This window comes from Leptonychotes weddellii, chromosome 13 (genome assembly GCF_054177405.1).
Source record: "Leptonychotes weddellii isolate Sample4059 chromosome 13, ASM5417740v2, whole genome shotgun sequence".
NCBI classification, from domain to species: Eukaryota; Metazoa; Chordata; class Mammalia; order Carnivora; family Phocidae; genus Leptonychotes; species Leptonychotes weddellii.
The window spans coordinates 74,957,918-74,978,905 of NC_138381.1; the positions used below are offsets into that span (position 1 = coordinate 74,957,918).

The 20,988-nt window shown below is 41.9% G+C and overlaps 1 protein-coding gene across 1 annotated transcript in view; it reads right to left on the reverse strand.

Moving 5' to 3' along the window:
* Window positions 1–20,988, reverse strand: part of IFT81 (intraflagellar transport 81) — a 177,339-nt gene that overhangs the window by 155,700 nt on the left and 651 nt on the right. Inside the window, exon 2 of the mRNA XM_081802263.1 lies at window positions 20,804–20,892. The gene's annotated coding sequence lies outside the window, so the exon portion shown is untranslated. The remainder of the gene's footprint in view (window positions 1–20,803; window positions 20,893–20,988) is intronic.

The following is a 20,988-nucleotide window of genomic DNA, read 5'->3' on the forward strand; positions in this document are numbered from 1 at the left end:
ATTGAGGAGGGCACATTCTGCATGGAGCACTGGGTGTTATGCACAAACAATGAATCGTGGAACACTACATCTAAAACTAATGATGTAATGTATGGGGATTAACATAAGAATAAAAAAAATAATAATGTCCTCAGCAAAGGCATCCCAAGGAGAATCACACTTTGTAGGACCTATTTTCTTATACTTAAATCCATTATTCTATATGGTAATTGCCCAGTATTCACTACTTCATGTCTTTCTAGTAACATTAGCTGGTTTCATGTAGATTTGGTAAAGAACTTGAATTTCTCTCTTCAGAGGGCACCAGTTTTTAAACACTTCCTAATTCTAGTTTGGCAATGTACATGTCTTAACTAGGTAATATGTTTTGATAAGAAAATATCAATGTTTTTATTATAAAAAATAATGTATAATTTGATTACTGAAGTGTTCCTTTTACTTCCTTTTCTCAGGAGATCCCCAAATCACAATTCATTCATTGACACTTTCATTCAACATATATTCATTGAGGAACTATGACATAATAAGACATATATTCGGTCTCTACTCCCAATTCCTGACACAGAGCTCCTAAATCCCTTAGAATTTGCTGGGTGATAAGAGTGTGTTGTGTTCTAACGAGGCAACTCTTGGTGGGCTCCTAACTTCAGGATGGGGGCTGGTTGCCAGAAAGACCAAGCCATGATCAGAAGCTTAGAACTTTGAGCCCCACTCTCTCATCCTCCAGAATGGAGAGGGGTTGGAAACTGAGTTAACAACTGATTGTGCCCAAGTGATGAAGTCCCCCTAAAAATGTCTCAATTATGAGATGTGGAGAGCTTCTGAATTGATGAACACATCTACATGCTAGGAGAGTGCTGTACCCCAACTCCACAGGGACAAACATCTGTGCTCAGGACCCTTTTGGACCTTGCCCTATGTACCTCTTCATCTGGTTCTTCGTCTGTATCATTATATCCTTTATAATAAACCAGTAAATACAAAGGTTTCCCTGAGTTGTATGAACCATTTGGGCAAATGACTGAACCTGAGAAGGGGGCTATGGGAACCCCCATTTCTTAGCCAGTTGGTCTGAAGTACAGGCGACACCCTGGGACTTGCAACTGGCACCTGAAGTGGAGGACAATCTTGTGGGATTGAGGCCTCAACCTATGGGGTCTAGGCTAACACCAGGAGTTAATGATGCAATTGAATTGTAGGACACTCAGTTGGTGTCTGGAGAGTTGGAAAACTGGTTGGTGTGGGAAAACTCCACAAACATTTGGTCCCAGAAGTATTACAAGTAGAGAATAGGAACGGGAGTTTTCTCTTAGGCACTCACTAGAGACCAATGATAGATAAGGTTGCTGCTGTCATGGAGATGTGAGGAGATGGACATTAATCAAATAATTCAAATGTAAATTTGCATTTTGTGAAGAGGATCATGATGAAGAAGAAAAAGGATTCTCTGAGAACCTAAAATAGGGGAATTTGACCATTTTGGGGAGATCAGAGAGGTCCTCCTTGAGGATGCAGCCCTTTAGCTAAAACCTGAAGGGTAAGTCCTAGATAACTAGGTGAATAGGGTAGGGAAGAGCATTCTAGGCAGAAAGATGAGCATGTGCGAAGGCCCCGGGGCAGAAAATGCATAGCAGGTTTACGGAACTTAAAGGAGACCTGGATGCCTACTGCATAGATAGTAAGGGGAAGTAAAGCATGAGATAAGACTGGACAGGCAGGCAGGGGCTGGACTTCATGGGGCTGTGCGGGCCATGGCAAGGAGTTTGTCCTTATCCTAAGACCAATGGACAGCCATGGAAGTGTTTTAAGTAGCAGCCTGGTAAGATTATATTTGGTTTTTAAAAGATCGTTCTGATCACTGCATGGAGAATGAATGAGGAGTGGTGGTAAACAGTTTTAATTTTATTTCAGTCTTTCCCTACTCCATGAAACATTTGCCCCAAATATGCAGTGAAATGAACTGATTCTCTTTTCTCTCCTCCTCTTCATCTTGGGAAGTTACAGAAAGATCAGCCGCAGGAGAAAGGAAAAGCTTTAGGGTGCCTTGATTTTTAGAGTTGTTTCCTGTCCCAAGTTGGTGGAGATGAGACCACTTAATGGTCTCACCAGGTCAGGGGTAGGAACGTGCCAAATCTAGAGACAAAGGGCAGTCAGCAGAGCTGCTGATGTATCTCACCCTATAGTGTACGGCCTAAAACTCAGGTCTAATATCACAGGCTGGCTTGACATCTGTTGAAATCAGGAGGGTCTAGAACAGCTTAACTGCAAGTTTTTCTCCCCAACCTACTCCCCTGGAAAAGGTCACCTGGACAAGTACCTTCTTTAGCGAATGGAGCAGAGGCACTTACTGCTGACCCCTGAGTAATGGGTTTAAGTTCTCTGCCACCCATGGAATTATCCAAAAGACAATCATGTCCTCCTGTGGGAACCACAGGGCGCCTCACCTTCTTGATACCGCAAAGCACGCCTGCCTCCCACCTGAGCCGAAATCCTACCACCTTTGGTTGTTCACTCTGCCCCGGAGCTATGATTATGTGACTAATAAACTGCTACCAATTTCACTTGTCTAGTGTTGGGTGTCATGCATTTGGCCATCTCCATGACTTTAGGGTAGAAATCCTTCCCTCACAATGGGGTGAAGAGGAGGTGATTAAAGCACTCCTAATTCCAGGCCAACCAGCCACCCTGAAAAATTAAGAGGTTTGGCTTGGCTTCTGCACAGTCATTGTCTACACAAAGCCCTGTCTCCTAGATAGAACCCATGAGAAACTGGGATCACCACCCCCTTTTATTCAAATTAGTCAATGGGTGCACTGGATGTGGTTTCACTTCCTGCTGCTTATATACTTCTTAACACATATTCTAATCCCATGCAGTCATCATTCTGGGAATCCCAAATGTCCCCTGACTCACTCCTTCTGCTCTCTTTTGAAGAGATCTAGACATCACTATTTTCTTTGGTTTTTACTGTGATCTTTCAGTTTCCTCTTTTCTAGTCGGGTTATAAGGGGTTATAAATTATGTTTCCAAAATAAATGATGATCCATGGAGAGGATTTTGCATTCCTAACATCCTTAGTTCCTCTTAATTGTCAAGGTCGCATGAGACTGAATCTTCTGGAATCAGCGGAGGAGGTACCCAATACTGACTGGCCATTTTAACGAAATAATTGCCACACTTGAGGCTTGGATGAGTGCTTAATGTAAGCCTGTTGAGTATAGTAAGTTATGAGTTATATTTTATTTCCCCAAGCAAAAAATAAGCTCCTCAAAGGCAAAGGACTCATCTTGGTTTGGGGCCCATTACGTGCCTATTCCAGCATGGTGGTGCAGTGAGAAAGAGACTCTGGAAACTGACCACCTAGAGTCAAATCCTGAGTCACTAATTAGCTAAGTGGCCTCAGGCAGCTTATCTAATGCTTAGAATCCTCAGTTGCATCTGTGTGTCTAAGCGTTGTTTTAAGTCTTAATTGTTGTAAGTGTAAATGCATGTAGAGTACTTTGCTCACTGCCTGTTACAGAGTAAGCACTCAATAAATGTTAGCTAATTGGGGGTGCCTGGGTGGCACAGTTGGTTAAGTGTCCAACTCTTGATTTCAGCTCAGGTCATGATCTCAGGGGCATGAGATTGAGCCCCAGGTCGGGCTCCAGGCTCAGCTCGGAGTCTGCTTAAAATTCTCTCTTGGGGCACCTGGGTGGCTTAGTTGGTTAAGCGCCTGCCTTTGGCTCAGGCCTGGATCTCAGGGTCCTGGGATCGAGCCCCCCATCAGACTCCCTGCTTAGCGGGGAGTCTGCTTCTCTCTCTGCCCCTCCCCCCGCTTGTGTCTGTGCTCTCTCCCTCAAATAAATAAATAAAATCTTTTTAAAATTAAAAAAAAGATTCTCTCCCTCTCCCTCTGTCCCACTTGCGCTCTCTCTAAAATAAATAAATCTTTTTAAAAATGTTAGCTATTGTTATTCTTTAAAGTTTTAACCATATGTCTAACTATGCTAGCTATTACTGTTATTTGGATGGTGCCTTAGTATCACTCCTAGACTCCAGGCCCATATATTTAACCACCTCTAAATAGTCCATTTAAATAGTTTAGAGGCAAATCAAATGAGTACAAAGGAGAAATCACTCCCTCTGCTCTACCTCACCCACAGGTGCTCCTCCAGAAATCCCAAGCTCAGTTAGTAGTATTCCCATCAGCTCAATCTCCCAAACCAGAAATCCAAGTGACAGTCTCCACGTCCCTGTCCCCCTTCTCTGCCCCCATTCCATCTAATTTCATTAATTCACTCAGCAAACATTTACTGAGCATCCTGGCACTGTGCAGGTCCTAGGGATAAATAAGTGAACAAGCCAGGCTCTCCAAGAGGTTAGGTGCAGTGGGGAAAATGGGCAAGCAATGTATAAAGAAATGAGATGAGAACAGCTTGGGGTAAAGGGTATAAGAAAAACAAGCAGCATGCCATGACAGAAACAATGGGGTTACTTCTGATAGGGGTCAGGGATGGCCTCTCCGACGAGGTGGCATTTAAGCTAGATCCGAACGTCAGGAAGGAGCTGGCTGTGATGAGCTGGGGGAACAGAGGGACAGCAAGTGCAAACACTGAAGTGGGAAAACAAGTGAGCGTGTTCCAAGAACTGTCAGACGACCAGTGTGATGGGGACATTTACAACACGGCCCTTGTCTTCTAAGTCTATCCAGGGAAGGACAAAGCCTTGTTTTCTTACTGCTTCGTGAACTGTGTGGGCCCATCTCATAACCAAAAGTGCAAAGAAAGGCAAAATCCGTATAGGCAAGAGTAACCACAGGGGGTTTTGTGAAGCTCTCGAGACACGAGCGGGTCCCCCAGATGAAGAGGCCGGACACATCGTCTGGCAGGAGGAGAAGACGCCCTCTTGAAGGAACAGCAGCACAAGCCAGGCCCAGAAAGAAATGAGTACGGTATGTGCTCAAATTACTGGTAGACCTGGCTGACTCCCTAGAATGGGAAGAAAGTAGATGAAGATGAAAAGAGACTGATGTGCAGAAAATCCTGGGGGGAAAAAAAGGCGGAAGTGTTTGGACCAATTGCAAAGTCAAGATGGAGCCATTCTTGGGCTGAAAGGGGACACAAGGAAAGTGGTGACTTAAGAACATCCTTCAGGCAGGGGCGCCTGGGTGGCTCAGTCGGTTAAGCGTCTGCCTTAGGCTCAGGTCATGATCTCAGAGTCCTGGGATCGAGTCCTACATTGGGCTCCTTGCTCAGCGGGGAGCCTGCTTCTCCGTCTGCCTGCAGCTCCCCCTGCTTGTGTGCATGCTCACTCTTTCTCTTTCTCTCAAAAATAAATAAAATCTCAAAAAATCTTAAATCTTAAAAAAAAAAAGAACATCCTTCAGGAAGCCATGAGGATGTTGACAGGAGGGAAACCCGTCGGGATCACAGAGGACTGATTCAGTAAGCAACCTGGACTACTAATTTGGTGGTGGTGACAGGAAGAAAAGAAAGAATCCAAGAAAGAATTTTGTTAAATTCCTTTAGGTCCAACAAAAGAGGGTTGGTCCAATAAATTATGGCACACTCATATAACAGAGCTGCATGCAGTAACTTAAAATGATGCCAAAGAAGGATAGCAAATGATACTGAGAGATGTTCAAGACAGAACACATCTGCATAACATTTTTCCTTAAGGAGAATGTGAGACTTTAGTTAGAGCTCTTTTTTTTTTTCCAGCAAAGATAGTATTTGTTAAAAACCTTTAATCCTGAATGTACATTTAAGAAAACAAAGAAGAGGTGCCTGGGTGGCTCAGTCGGTTAAGTGCTGACTCTTGGTCTTGGCTCAGGTCCTGATCTTAGGGTTGCGAGATCGAGCCCCACATCCAGCTTTGTGCTCAGTGGAGAATCTGCTTGAGATTCTCTCTCCCTCTGCCCCTCCCCCCCCATGCTCACACACTTCTCTCTTTCAAATAAATAAAAATATATTTTTTAAAGATTTTATGTATTTATTTATCAAAGAGAGAGAGAGCACAGCAGGGGGAGCGGCAGGCAGAGGGAGAAGCAGGATCCCTGCTGAGCAAGGAGCCTGATGCAGGACTTGATCCCAGGACTCTGGGATCATGAACTGAGCCAAAGGCAGATGCTTAACCACTGAGCCACCCAGGTGTCCCTAATAAATAAAAATCCTTAAAAAAAAAAAAGGAAGACAAAGAAGGGCCGCCTCATTCCTCATTGGAATATGCCATGGATAATGACAAATCAATTGAAAGATATCAGAAAAGGTCAACGGCATTTCCTGAAATCCAAAAATCAATATTAAAAACCATCTTTTCGATTTTTCTCTACCATGGTTTGGGGAAGTCAATGAAGAAATGGCCTATGGTATGGCTGGCTCTCTGCCCACTGTTATGGGCTGAATTTTGCCCCCTCACGCCCACGGATGCATATGTTGAAGTCCTAACCCCCGTTATCTCAGAACATGACTGGATTTGGGGATGTAGTCTTCAATGAGGTAATTAAGGTAAAATGAGCTCTAATCCAATCTGACTGGTGTCCTTCTAAAAAGAGGAGATTAGGACACTGGTGCAGAGGGAAAATCATGTGAAGTTATGGGAGTAGACAAGGAGAGAAGCTGACACCTAGATCTTAGACTTTCAGCCTCTAGAATTTGAGGAAACAGATTTCTATTGCTTAAACCACCCTGTCTGTGGTGTCTGTAGTGCTTTGTTATGACAGCCCTACCAAATACATCTCCTTCTTTCTTTTTATGTTTTTTTAAAAATTTAGGGGCGCCTGGGTAGCTCAGTCATTAAGCGTCTGCCTTCGGCTCAGGTCATGGTCCCAGGGTCCTGGGATCAAGCCCCGCATCAGGCTCCCTGCTCAGCAGGAAGCCTGCTTCTCCCTCTCCTGCTCCCCCTGCTTGTGTTCCCTCTCTCGCCGTGTCTCTGTCAAATAAATAAATAAATAATCTTTTAAAAAAAAAGATTTTATTTATTTATTTGAGAGAGAGAGAGCATAAGCAGTGGGGAAGGTCAAAGGCAGAGGGAGAAGCAGACACCCCGCTGAGCAGAGAGCCAGATGAAGGGCTCGATCCCAGGACCCCAGGAACATGGCCTGAGCCGAAGGCAGACACTTAACCAACTGAGCTACCCAGGCACCCCTCCCTTCTTTATTTTTAATTGTGACAAATATATTTTGAATATAAGATGTAATGCATGGGCTTGATGGTTCTCCAAATACTTAAATGTGAAATTTCCATAGCATCCAGTTATTCCACTTCAAGGTATATGCCCAAAAGAATCGAAAGCAGGGACTCAAATAGCTACCTGTACATAAATGTCCACTGACAATCGCCAAAAGATGATAACAGCCCAGTGTCCACCAACAGATGAGTGGATAAACAAAATAGGATATATATATGCAATGGAATATTCTTTGGCCATAAAATGGGATAAAGTTCTGATACATTCTACAACATGGATGAACCTTGAAAACATGATGCTAAGTGAAAGAAGTCAGACACAAAAAGCCACATACGGTATCATTCCATTTACATGAAATATCCAGAAAGGGCAAATCCATAGGGACAGAAAGCAGGTTATCAGACACTAGCAGAAGAGGGAAATGGAAAGTGTTTAATGGGTACAGAGCTTCTATTTGAGATGATGAAAAAGTTCTAGAGATGGATGGCAATGATGGTTGCCCAACATTGTAAATATACTTAATGCCACTGAAATGTACAACTAAAAAGTTAAAATAAAATCTGTTATGTATATTTACCACAATTTTTTAAATTGCCAAAAACAAAAACAAAAATAATGCATAGGCAACTGTGTGATTTTTATATTTTGTAGATATATATTTTTTTAAGATTTTATTTATTTATTTGACAGAGAGAGACATAGCGAGAGAGGGAACATAAGCAGGGGGAGTGGGAGAAGGAGAAGCAGGCTTCCCGCGGAGCAGGGAGCCCAATGCAGGGCTCAAGCCCAGGACCCTGGGATCATGACCTGAGCCAAAGGCAGACACTTAACAACTGAGCCACCCAGGTGCCCCATGTAGATATTTCTTTATAGCATTAAAAATATATACTTTCTTTGCAGCGTTTAGACATTCTTTTCATCTGAGTCTCAAATGAAGGCTGAGGCCAGATTGCTGTTCAGATTTCCTCATACCCTCCAAAAGCATAATAATGTGTCTTTTCTTTTTTTAAGATTTTTTTTTTTTTTAATTTATTTGACAGAGAGAGAGAGGCAGCGAGAGAGGGAACATAAGCAAGGGGAGTGGGAGAGGGAGAAGCAGGCTTCCCGCCGAGCAGGAAGCCCGACTTGGGGCTCGATCCCAGGAAACTGGGATCATGATCCGAGCGGAAGGCAGACACTTAACGACTGAGCCACCCAGGCGCCCCTAATATGTGTCTTGTAAGAAAATATTCCAGTGGAGATCCCCAGCAGGGCCAGCAAGCCAGAAGAACTGTAACTGCAAGGATTTGCAAGGAAGAAGGGATAAGCCCGTGTTTGGTGGATATAAATCTTATCTTTGGCTTTCTTACCGTGGAACTCAGGCACTGACCTTGCCTGAGGCATTGACTTTGCCATCCACCATCAGGGAAAAAAACGTCTCCTTTTCTGATGGGAATAACTCTACCTTCAACTTAAGATAAAGCACTCCAGGACAAGGTTCACAATGGCACCCTCTGTTGAGTCAGGCTCCTAGGCCGGCAGGCGTCAAATGTGCACTGTGGCCATTCGATGTGAGGACTGCCTGGCACAGCACCTAGATTAGGCTTTGCTTGCTCAGGGTACATCCACATTTGCTCCCGGGGCGCCAGGAGAGCAAAGTGGCTTGGCCTCAAAGGACGGTGAGGTGGGAAACCCCGCATGCAGCCAGGCAGCGCCTGCGGGTAATTACCGAGTATCTCTGTGATGTGGAGGCTTTTGAATGTGCCACAGAGGCCTCATCAAAAAAGGGCTGGGATGGGTCGTTCTGGAAATGAAGGTGGCCCCCCGGAGAATAAAGGGCGGTGAAGCTGCTGCCTCACAGAAACACATCCAAATGTCAACCTGAAGCAGAGGGGTAAAATTAGAGTGAGCAGAATGTTTCAGGAGAGGAAGGAGTCCCTGTGGGGCACTTACTGGAAATAAATCCAATCAGTAAAAATCTAGATGTACAAAATCAGCACACAGTATGGGTGAAAGTGATTTTTGTTTTACAGAGGTGTTCCTAACAAGATAAGATTCCTTTCAATAAAATTTCAATGAAATTATATAAAAACGGAGTCCTCCTTTTTAGGAGCTTATCTATCAAAGAGACAGGATGTCCAGAGCCCGGGCTGCAAACAACTAGCTGTGAGAACCGTCGAGACTTCATCTCAGTTTTCTTATTTACAAAAGGAAAGGACAGGGCTAAATATGATCACTAAGGTACTTTTAATATCAAAATGATTCCTCCATTGTATAAAATGAGATCAGGGACGCCTGGGCGGCTCACTGGGTAAGCGTCTGCCTTCGGCTCACGTCATGATCCTGGGGCCCTGAGATCGAGCCCCACATTGGGCTCCTTCCTCAGCGGGGAGCCTGCTTCTCCCTCTGCCTGCAGCTCCCCCTGCTTGTGCTCTCTCTCTCTCTCTGACAAATAAATAAATAAATAAAATCTTTAAAAAAATAAAATGAGATCAATTTGTACTTGACATTCAGCTTATATAAAGTGCTTAGCACAGCACCTGGTAAGTGGTCAATGAATGTACTGTGTTAGTTAAAATCAAAAGTCCATGGGGCACCTGGGTGGCTCAGTTGGTTAAGCATCTGATTCTTGGTTTCAGCTCAGGTCCTGATCGCAGGGTCATGAGATCAAGCCCCATACTGGGCTCCACGCTCAGTGGGGAGTCTGCCTGGGACTCTCTCTCCCTCTTCCCCTTCCCCTCACCGCCCCCCATGCGTGCTCTCTCACTCAAATAAATAAATCTTTTAAAAAATAAAAATAAAATAAAAAGTTCATACCATGGCCTCTGAGGCCCTGCTTGATCTGGCCCCTGACTTCCTTTCAGGATCTTAGCTCACTTTACTCTCTTCTTTGCCCACTACACTCCATTCATACTGCCCTCTTTCTGCTCCTGGGACATACCAAGTTTATTGATACCTCAGGGCCTTTACACTTGCTATCTCTTCTGCCTGGGATCCTTTCTTCCTACATTTTCAGAGAGTTGGCTCCTTCTTGGAATTCAGATCTCAGCTCAAATGTACTTCCTTAGAGAGGGCCTACCTTGAGCTAACAGACATATAGAGAATTCAACACCCAGCCCTGAATGCACATTCTTTTAAGATGCACATGGAACATGTACAAAAGCAGACATGAATTGCTTCAATGATCAATATGATACAGACTAGGTCCTCCAACTGCATTTCAACGAAATGAAAAATGCAGTTTTTAAAGATGGATTTTAAAACTATTTGGAAACCAAATAACACATTGCTAAATGACTTTTGGAATGTGTAAAACTGAGTGATAATGAAAACAGCACATGTCAAAACCGGTGGGACACAGCAAAAAGCACTAATTTAAAGGGAAACATATAGCTTTATATACATTTGTCAGGAAACAAGGAAGGTTAAAAAAGGTAGGAGCCAAGCATTCAACCTGAAACACTGGAAAAGGAGCAGCAGAATCAACTAAAAGAAACAAGAAGGAAATAATAACTATCAGGGCAGAAATCAACGAAATAACAAATAACTGAGACAACTAAAAAACTAAAAGCTGGTTCTGTGAAAAAAGTAAAAAGACAAATCTTGTCAGAGATGTGTGTCTAAGAAAAAGAAAGCAAATAAACTACAGAACATAATGACAGTCACAACAGAAATTTTTTTAAATATAAAGAGAATTATAAACAACCACGGGCTAATAAATTTGTGTGGCTTTCTCTGACTGCCCCTACTTATTATTTTTATTGTCTATTGTCTGTCTCCTGACACTGGAATGTAAGCTTCTTGAGGCAGAGATTTTTGCCTATTTGGTTCCAGATAAACACTACATGCTGAATAACTATTTGATGAATGCACAGATGAATGTCCCCAGTAAGCCAGCACAATCAAGGTCAGGTTAAGTTCCTCCCAACACAGATGTTTTGGTTTGTCTTCAGCAGATTTGCCCACGTACAAGGACAACTGCAAAGGAATCCTGGCAAAGGTCTCTGGAATCTGATCATGCCAATGACACGGTGTTACCACACCTTGGTTATTTTGGGAGCCAATCAAAGAAACTATGAATTTCTGGCTCAGCAGGCCACAGTTGTGCACACATCCTGGGTATGAAGAATAACAGGAGGGAAGTCAGTTTGGTGGTCCCACAAGAAGTTAAACATAGAATAACCATATTACCCAGCAATTCTCCTCTTAGGTATATACTGCAAGAATCGAAAACAGAGACTCAGACTATCTGTGTTCATTGTAGCACTATTCACACTAGCCAACGGGTAAAAGCAACCCCAACGTCCATCAGCTGATGAGTGGATAAACAAATGTGATATATCCATACAACAGAATATTACTGGGCCATAAAAAAGAGTGAAATATTGATGCCTACTATCATGTGGATGAACCTCAAAAACATAATGCTAAATGAAAGAAGCCAGACATAAAATGTCATATGTTGTAGGATTCCATTTACATGAAATATGCAGACTAGATGAATCCACAGAGACAGGGAGCAGATTGGCAATTGCCAGGAGCTGGGAGGGAGGGGGAAATGGGGAACTGCTGCTTAATGGGTGTGGGGTTTCCTTTTGGGGGGGATAACAAGCGATCTGGACCTAGATAAAGGTAGTGGATGCACATTATGTGTGTATTAAATGCCACCGAGTTGTTCACTTTAAAATAGTTAATTTTAGGGATGCCTGGGTGGCAGTCAGTTAAGCATCCAACTTTTGGTTTCGGCTTAGGTTGTGAGATCAAGCCCCATGCTGGGCTCCGTGCTCAGCATGAAGTCGACTAAGACTCTCCCTCCCTCTCCCTCAGTCCCTCACGCTCATGATCTTTCTGCCTAAAATAAATAAATAAATCTTAAAAAAAAAAGTTAATTTTATATTATGTGAATACACATACATACCATACACAATACACACCAAATGAACATTTGGCCAAATGGCTGAGTGCTAAAATCAATAACCACAGCCCAATATCACTGCCATAGAAAAAATCTATTGCCACTGCCAAGAAAAAATCTGAAGATTTTCCAATGGTTTGTTATTTCAATTTTATTACTGTAGTTTACTAATCAGATTTTAAAGTTTGATTTTTATAATATATGAACATTGATTCCTTAGGATTGTCCCTGTGATTGCTGCACTGAACATCTGGATATTAATTAGATGTTCACTTTAAACGGTTCAAAGGTAGAAAGAGCTAAGATACTTTTGGCTGCTTTGCCAGAACTGGGCACTGTTGATAGTGATGTTGCCATCAAATTATCAAATTTTCCTTTCTTCTAGATACTATATCAACATAGTAAAGACATGTCCTCCTCAAATTCTGTACTTGAAAACTGAGTTGATGATGATGATGTAATTTCACAGAAATGATCCCATAAACTAAAGCTCTGCATACTGCTTGAAGATACTTTCTGAATATTTTCAAGAGTAAGTTACAGATTTTCTTCACTCATATTTTAAATTTCTAAAATCTTTAGGCCTTTATTCTTCTAAAAAAAAATTATACTTATTTTAGAGAGAGAAAGAGAGGTGGTAGAGGGGCAGAGGGAGAGGGAGAAAATCTCAAGCAGGCTCCCCACTGAGCATGGATCCTGACACGGGCCTTGATTCGACCCTGAGATCATAACTTGAGCTGAAATCAAGCTCAACCTACTGAACCATCCAGGAGCTCCTAGGCCTTTTATTCTTATTCAAATTATTACCTAGTCACCAAAAATCTCTCCTAATAGTCTGTCCATCAATTTTTTTATTAAATTTTTTGAGAGTTCTTAGTTATTATTTTGGAAAATAAAATCGTTTCAATCATTTCACTTTAGTTATAAATCTAAATGTGTACTTATTTTATTTTTTTAAGATTTTATTTATTTATTTGAGAGAGAGAGAATGAGAGAGAGAGAGAGCACATGAGAGGGGGGAGGGTCAGAGGGAGAAGCAGACTCCCTGCTGAGCAGGGAGCCCGATGCAGGACTCGATCCCAGGACTCCAGGATCATGACCTGAGCCAAAGGCAGTCACTTAACCGACTGAGCCACCCAGGCGCCCCTAAATGTGTATTTAAACTACTGATAAAATTTCAACATATAAAGAACCTAAGGAGACTTTTTTCATTCCAGTTACAACTAGAACGCTCACCTACATTCAAAAGTGAGTATTAACGTATTGACAACATTGCAATAACAAGCCTCATTCACACCGCCGACATCTATGCTCTGACTGGAGACCATGGTTACTTATGTAATCCCACATTCATGATAGCATACAAGTTCAGAGAGGCCAGAAACGATGTTGAAGTAGTCATATGACTACTTGGGTTTCCAGAGGCTGAGACCAAAACCAAAGCCAAATGGCAGATTTGGGCCAAAGAGAAGGCTGAGGCCACTGGGTCCCACCCCTAATAAAGAGGCTAATTGCAAGGAGCAGGAGATGAGCCTTCTGGATAATTCTCCGGGCAGGAAAGGCAACATTTACCATCAACTGACCCAAAGAAGATGTCTGCAGTTTATCACCCCACTTCCCATTTAATGTTCTACTAAAAGAAAAATGATAAAACCAGAAAAGGGGAAGCAACTGAAAAGAAGCCACCCTCCACAAACACTTCCTCTTGGTTGAGCTAACCCATAGGGCATACCACACACCTCATGTATCTCAACACGGCTCACATCACATATACCTAACACTTGAGAGTTGTCAAACTACTCAGATGTACAGTTGTCAGGGACCACACTTAAGGATAGAAAAGACCTGGGAAAATCCCAAGAGAAGGCTTTGCGGTTTGCTTACATGAATTTAGAGATTATTGTTATCTGCATCCAGACAACAGAAATTCAGAATGTTATTATCAGGTCGATGTTTTTGGAGTCTGACGAGTCCTTTCCTCTGCGCTTTCGTTCTCCCTTAACCATCAATTATTACCAAATCTCTTATGACAGACGGGGGCATAATAACGAGAAAAAGGCAACATTTTCAGAGTATTTTATCAAACACTAATGAGACTGAGCTTTTACTCAACTGTAAAATAGGGTTCTAAGTATCACTCACTCACATGTAGGTGGTTTTTGGAATAGAAAGTGCTATTTCTTTTGCCAAAGAAACCTGGATTCCATTGTGTTGGATTTAGATCTGCTAGAGACTGTTCACTGGCTAAAAAAATACAATAATCATTGCGGGCTGGGAAAGATTAACACATAGTCTGTATATTTCAGAAAACTGTCCTCACTAGAGCACAAAGTTGGGTTTTCATTATGAGACAAGTCACATAAAAAGTACACCCTTGATGCTTTTTGTTGTTGCTATTGTTCTTTTTCATTTTTATTCAGACTTCCAGGTAAACTTGAAGTTGTTTGATGTAAAATCAGGAAGTCAGGTTTAGAGGCTACATTTCTTAGAAAGCGTCCCTGCTTCTTGCAGTAGCCCCTTCTGTTTTTTAACAGATCTAATTCAAGTTTAGCCAGTACAAGTCTCTTAAGAGTGAAGCTTGGGGTGGACTGGCGGGGGGAGGGGGACGGCCTGTGGTAAGCCGTGTCAGTGGCCCGTGGGGGCCTGGCTCAGAATCCATGCTATCGTGAGCCTCCTGAAGCTAGTTGACTTAGTTCTCTGAGGGTCACCAACTCATCCTGTTTGCCAGGGGACTTCCCCAGTTTTAGCACTGAAAATCCCATCCCAGGCAAACCGAGATGGTTATCACCTAAGGATTTACCTCCCTTGCTTTAAGTTGTACCATACACATCCTGAGTGGGATTCAAATCATTGTAAACTTTTCAAGTTAAACATACGTGCTTTGCAGCCTTTGTCTCTTTACATCACCTACCACAGTATCTTTTCCTACCACTGAATAGGATTCCCACCTAGTTACCACAAAACCCTTAAATGAGGCAAATGTTTCTACTCTTAAAAATCTTTATTTTTCCCCTTATTTTTTAAGAGAAAAAAATTCAAATTCACACAAATGGTCTTGAATTTTTTTTAAAGCTCTCATTTTGTTTGGGTGAGAAATTTTTTTTTTCCTGTGCTTATAAAACTTGTTTTGTTGGGGGATAATCATTTATCTAATTGAGTTAGCTTTGCACTTCTCCCTCAAGCCCTGGTCCCTTGCCACGTATTTGAGTGTACATAGAAAAACATACACCAAAATCCTCCCAGAAGGAAACAAACCAAACTGTCCCGAGATTACCGACTAAAGTCACTGATAGTAAATAAAATTCTTTCTAGCTTAATCTGAATTAAGAATCTTATGTTCATAATATTTCTATGGAGTTAGTAACTGTATTAGTTTCCTATTGATGCTGTAACAAACTGCCACAAATTTAGTGGCTTAAAATAACACAGATATATTATTGTATAGTTCTGGAGGTCTGAAATCCAAAATGGGTCTTGTAGGCTAAAATCGAGGCCTTGGCAGGGCTGCATTCCTTCTGGAGGCTCTAGAGGGAATTCTGGAATTCCAGGAGGAAAACCCACCTGTTGCCTTTTCCAGCCTCATTCCTTGGCTCATAGCCTCTAGCTAGCAATCTTATCACTCTGACCTGTGCGGCTGTTGTCACAGGCCTTTTCTGACTGATGCTTCAGCCCCTCCTGTCCATTTTTTAAAGGACCCTTGTGAATACGCTCACCTGGATAATCCAGGACAATCTCCCCATCTCAAAACCCTTAATCACATTGGCAAAGTCCCTTTTGCCACAGAAGGTAACAAAGTCCCAGGTTTCTGGGATTAGGATGGGTATCTGGAATGGGGGGCATTATTCTGCCTCCCACAGTCATTAAGACACCATCTTAGAAAGTTACCAGATTTGACACTAATGGGACCATATCTCTGGGTCTTATTTTCCTGAGTCTGTTGTATAATCCTTCCAAATATTTAGAATCTAATAGTTTGTAAGTAAATTTGAAAAGATAATTGGTTACATTGTATGCTAATGTCAGGGAACAGGACAAAACAACTCAGTTCTAGTCATTTGCAGAGTGCCACAGTACCAGAGGAGAGAGTCTGACTGGCCCTTTTGGGTTAGGTTCCCTATGTGGTTCAATTGATAAAGTCACATAGTATAAAAATGGCTGCTGGGGCCACATCTGTGAGGGAGGGGCAGTTTTCGGAGGAAGAGTGTTGTGGTAAACTGGCTTAGTGTGCAACGGAGGAACCAGGTGATCCAGCGTTAGAACTTAATCTAAATTAAAAATAAGCTCTGTGCAGGTACCTGGGTGGTACAGTTGGTGAGCATCCTACTCTTGGTTTCAGCTCTGGACGTGATCTCAGGGTCATGAGATCAAGCCCTGCGTCAGCTCCTCGCTCAGCGCGGAGCCTGCTTGAGATTCTCTCTCCCTCTCCCTCTGCCCCTCCCACTCGTGTCCTCGAGCTCTCTCTAAAATTAAAAAAACAAAAAAAATAAAGCTCAGCTCTGTGTAAGGGTCTGAGGTGCTCCCCTCTGAAGAAAGAACCTGAGGTTTGGCCCCATTATTGTGTACACACATTGTTTTTTCCTGAGGCCTTGACTATCTACTCCCTGTTTTTCTTTTTTTTTTTTTTTTTTAAGATTTTATTTATTTGACAGAGAGAGACACAGTGAGAGAGGGAACACAAGCAGGGGGAGTGGGAGAGGGAGAAGCAGGCTTCCCGCGGAGCAGGGAGCCCAATTCGGGGCTCCATCCCAGGACCCTGGGATCATGACCTGAGCCGAAGGCAGACGCTTAAGGACTGAGCCCCCCAGGTGCCCCTTTTTATTTTTTTAATTTGATACGATTCACACACCATAAAAGCCACCCTTTTGAAATGTATAGTGCAGTGACTTTTAGGATATTCACAAGGATTCTGCAACTAACACCATTATGTAATTTCCGGAACATTTCCTCACCCCCAACAGAACCCTCATACTCATTAGTAATCAATCCCCATTGTACTTTGCCCCAGCCCTAGGCAACCACTAACTGACTTTCTGCCTCTATGGATTTTCCTATTCTGGACATTTCATATAAACAGAATCATAGAATATGTGGCCTTTTGTACCTGGCTTCTTTCACTTAGCATCATGTCCTCAAGATTCGTGCACATTGCAGCATGTATTTACGGCTGAGTAATATTGCATTGTCTGGACATACCACATTTGTTTTTCCATTCATCAGCTGATAGACATTTAGGGGATCTCCACGTGTTGACTATTATGAATGATGTTGTGAACACTCATGCACAAGTTTTTGCATGAACATATCTTATCAATTCTCTTGCGCATATAGTACACCCAGGAATGGAACTGCTAGATCACATGGTGATTGTGTAACATTTTGAGGAACTGCCAAACTGTTTTCCAAAGGGGCTGCACCATTTATTTTTCCCAGCAGCAGTGTATGAGTCTTCCAATTTCTCCACAGCCTTGCCATCTTTCTGACTGTCCCTTGTTTTAATTGTAGCCATGCTAGCAGATGAAGTGGTATCTCATTGTGATCTTGATGCACATCTCCCTAGTGAGTGATATTGAACATCTTTTTATGTTCTTTTTTTTTTAAAGATTTTATTTATTTATTTGAGAGAGAGAGAATGAGAGAGAGCACATGAGAGGGGGGAGGGTCAGAGGGAGAAGCAGACTCCCTGCCGAGCAGGGAGCCCGACGCGGGACTCGATCCAGGGACTCCAGGATCATGACCTGAGCCGAAGGCAGTCGCTTAACCAACTGAGCCACCCAGGCGCCCACATCTTTTTATGTTCTTATTGACCATTTGTGTATCTTCTTCGTAGAAATGCTATTCAAATCTTTTGCCCATTTTAAATTGGGTTGTCATTTTACTGATTAGTTAGAAGAGTTAAAAGAACTCTTTGTGCACCTGGCTGGCTCAGTTGGTAGAGCATGCGACTCTCAATCTTAGGGTCATGAGTTCAAGCCCCACATTGGGTGTGGAGCCTACTTAAAAAAAAAAAAAAAAGAAGAGTTAAAGACTCTTACTTAGGATATTTAAGATACTAGACCCTTATCAGATACATGTTTTGTATTTTTCACATACTGTGGGTTGCCTTTTCATTTTCTTGACAGTGTCCTCTGAAGCACAGAAGTTTTAAATTTTTTCTATTTTTCGTTTTGTCACCCACCTGTGCTTTTGGTGTCATGTCTAAAAAACCACTGACTAATCCAAAGTCACAAAGATTTACACTTATGTTTTCATCTGAGTCTTGCAGTCTTGCTCTTACACTTCAGTGTTTGATCCATTTTGAGTTAATTTTTATATATGGTAAGAGAGACAGGGGTCCAACTTCATCATATGCATGTGGCTATCCAGTTGTTCCAACACCATTAATTGAAAAGACTATTCTTTCCTCATTGAATTGTCTTCGCACCTTTACTGAAAATCTCATTTTTTAAAAACTAAACTCCCATGGTTGTTCAGTAACTACACTCAGTCAAACATATGACAAATATGCAACTGAATGTGATTAAGATGTAGGTATGTGAGGTAACAGGGTGATGGGTATTAAAGAGGGCATGTGTGGTGATGGGCACTGGGTGTTATATGCAACTAACAAATTGTTGAACACTACATCAAAAACTAATGATGTACTGTATGTCGGCTAATTGAACATAATAAAAAAAATCCATGCAGCAGCTTTGTAAGATAAAAAAATAATAAAATAAAGATTTTATTTATTTATTTGAAAGAGAATACACAAGCATGAGCAGGAGGAATGGCAGAGGGAGAGGGAGAGGGAGAGGGAGAGGGAGAAGCAGGCTCCCCACTGAGCAGGGAGCCAGGCGTGGGGCTCCATCCCAGGACCCCAAGATCATGACCTGAGCTGAAAGCAGACATGTAACCACCTGAACCACCCAGATGCCCCCAAAGGAAATCTTTCAATAAGTATAACAAAAATCAGAAATAACAAAAAAGAATTGGCAGCAATTTTTCTTTCCTAATAGGACTTAAAGTAGGGAAACTACCTCTGTAGGGAGAGTTGGGACTCCCACTTTTTGCTTTATCCAGTTCTGTATTGTTCGAATTTGTTACAAAGAACATGTTTTACTTTCCTAATTGAGATGGTCTTTCAATCTTTATAAACAATTGTTTAGGGGTGCCTGGGTGGCTCAGGCGTTAAGCGTCTGCCTTCAGCTCAGGTCATGATCCCAGGTCCTGGGATCGAGCCCCACATTGGGCTCCCTGCTCCGCGGGAAGCCTGTTTCTCCCTCTCACACTCCCCTTGCTTGTGTTCCCTCTCTCGCTGTGTCTCTCTCTATCAAATAAATAAATAAATCTTTAAAAAAAGATTTATTAAAAAAAAAAAACAATTCTTTAACTTCAAAAAAAAAAGAAAAAAAAAGATGTAGGTATGTGAAAAGTCCCAGCTGTAATCAGCATTTACTTTCACTTTATACAAACTAAGATTTCTCTGGCTAGTACACTGGGTATATTCACTATCTTGACTGTGGTGATGGTTCCATGGGTGTGTGTGTGTGTATATGTCAAACTTACAAAATTGTACACTTTAAATATGTGCAGTTTTTTATTTGTCAATTATACCGCAATAAGCTGTTTTTAAAAACAGATAAAGGGCAAGAATATAAATGAAATAACTTTCTTTTCCTAATCATTTTTCAAGATCAGCTTCTCTCGTTGGTCCTGAGGATATAATACCAACTAGTAGTTTAGAAAAACTTATTTATACATTTCTCCTACCTGCCTTGTTCCAAAACACAAGCAAACCATTTATTTTTTAAGATTTTAAGTAATGTCTACACCCAACATGGGGCTTGAACTCACAACCCCAAGATTCAGAGTCACACGCTTACCAACTGAGCCAGCCAGGCGCCCCCAAAACACATGCAAACCATTTAAATTCAAGATTTGTAAGGCTGGGACCATCTCATTACTGTGGGATAAGTATTAACAAGAGCTGGAACTGAGTTTGGCTCTTAAGGAAAGAATTTTTAAGTCCCCTTCCAAAGAGAATTTAGCAGCTATATATTCCTTTTCTACATAGAATTTAAGCCCTCCCAATTGCACCAAGCTCAATTTTGGCAAAGACTTCATCTGCCTGTTCACCCTCATATCCCTAGCATCAAGAATACTGCCAAACACACAACAGGCACTCAGTAATATCTGTCAAATGAATGGATAAAATCCCACTTAATCACCACCTTTTCTTAGGACCATTTTGGACTGAGGCAGGTGGCAGCTCTATTCTTCCTTCTAACTCAACAATTCCATCTCTAGAGATAGATGCTATTTCCTTCAAATTTTATTATTCACTTCTTTCATCTGGAGCAGCTCAGGAACCTCACATCCAGGAAATGAACTAAAATATTTTATCAAAGATTATACATAGGATCCACAAACTAGAAGCAATCAGGTGAGAACGGTTAGGAAAATCATGGTATACTCTCTGGAAGAAACAGCCCATTTATTAAAAATGATCATTATGACAAGTCTGTAATAACACAGAAAACACGAGGAGTATGAACCAGGAAAAAAAAAAAATCATCATTGCCTGTGATTTACAAACTAAAATTTTATACACATCTACCTGTGAGAATTTATACTCCACAAAGGCAGGCTGTTTGGGCTTGTTCTGTTCACTGAACAGGGCCTGGCATATTGAAGGTGCTTATTAATACTTGTTGAATGCATTAATGAAACTCAATATAAAATATATCTTTGAAAACATACCTGAAAGGGAATGAATAAACGTGGAAATTTATGTTCGAGGAGTAGAACAGTGGGCGTTTCCTCCACTTCCCTTTATTTTCCAATTCTCCCTAAAGTTGTGATAAAACTTTCTCAGTTGAAAGGATGGCCACATAAACCCTCCCCTGGCTCAGGATGCTTCCTCCCTCCTCCTTTAACTGAGGAAG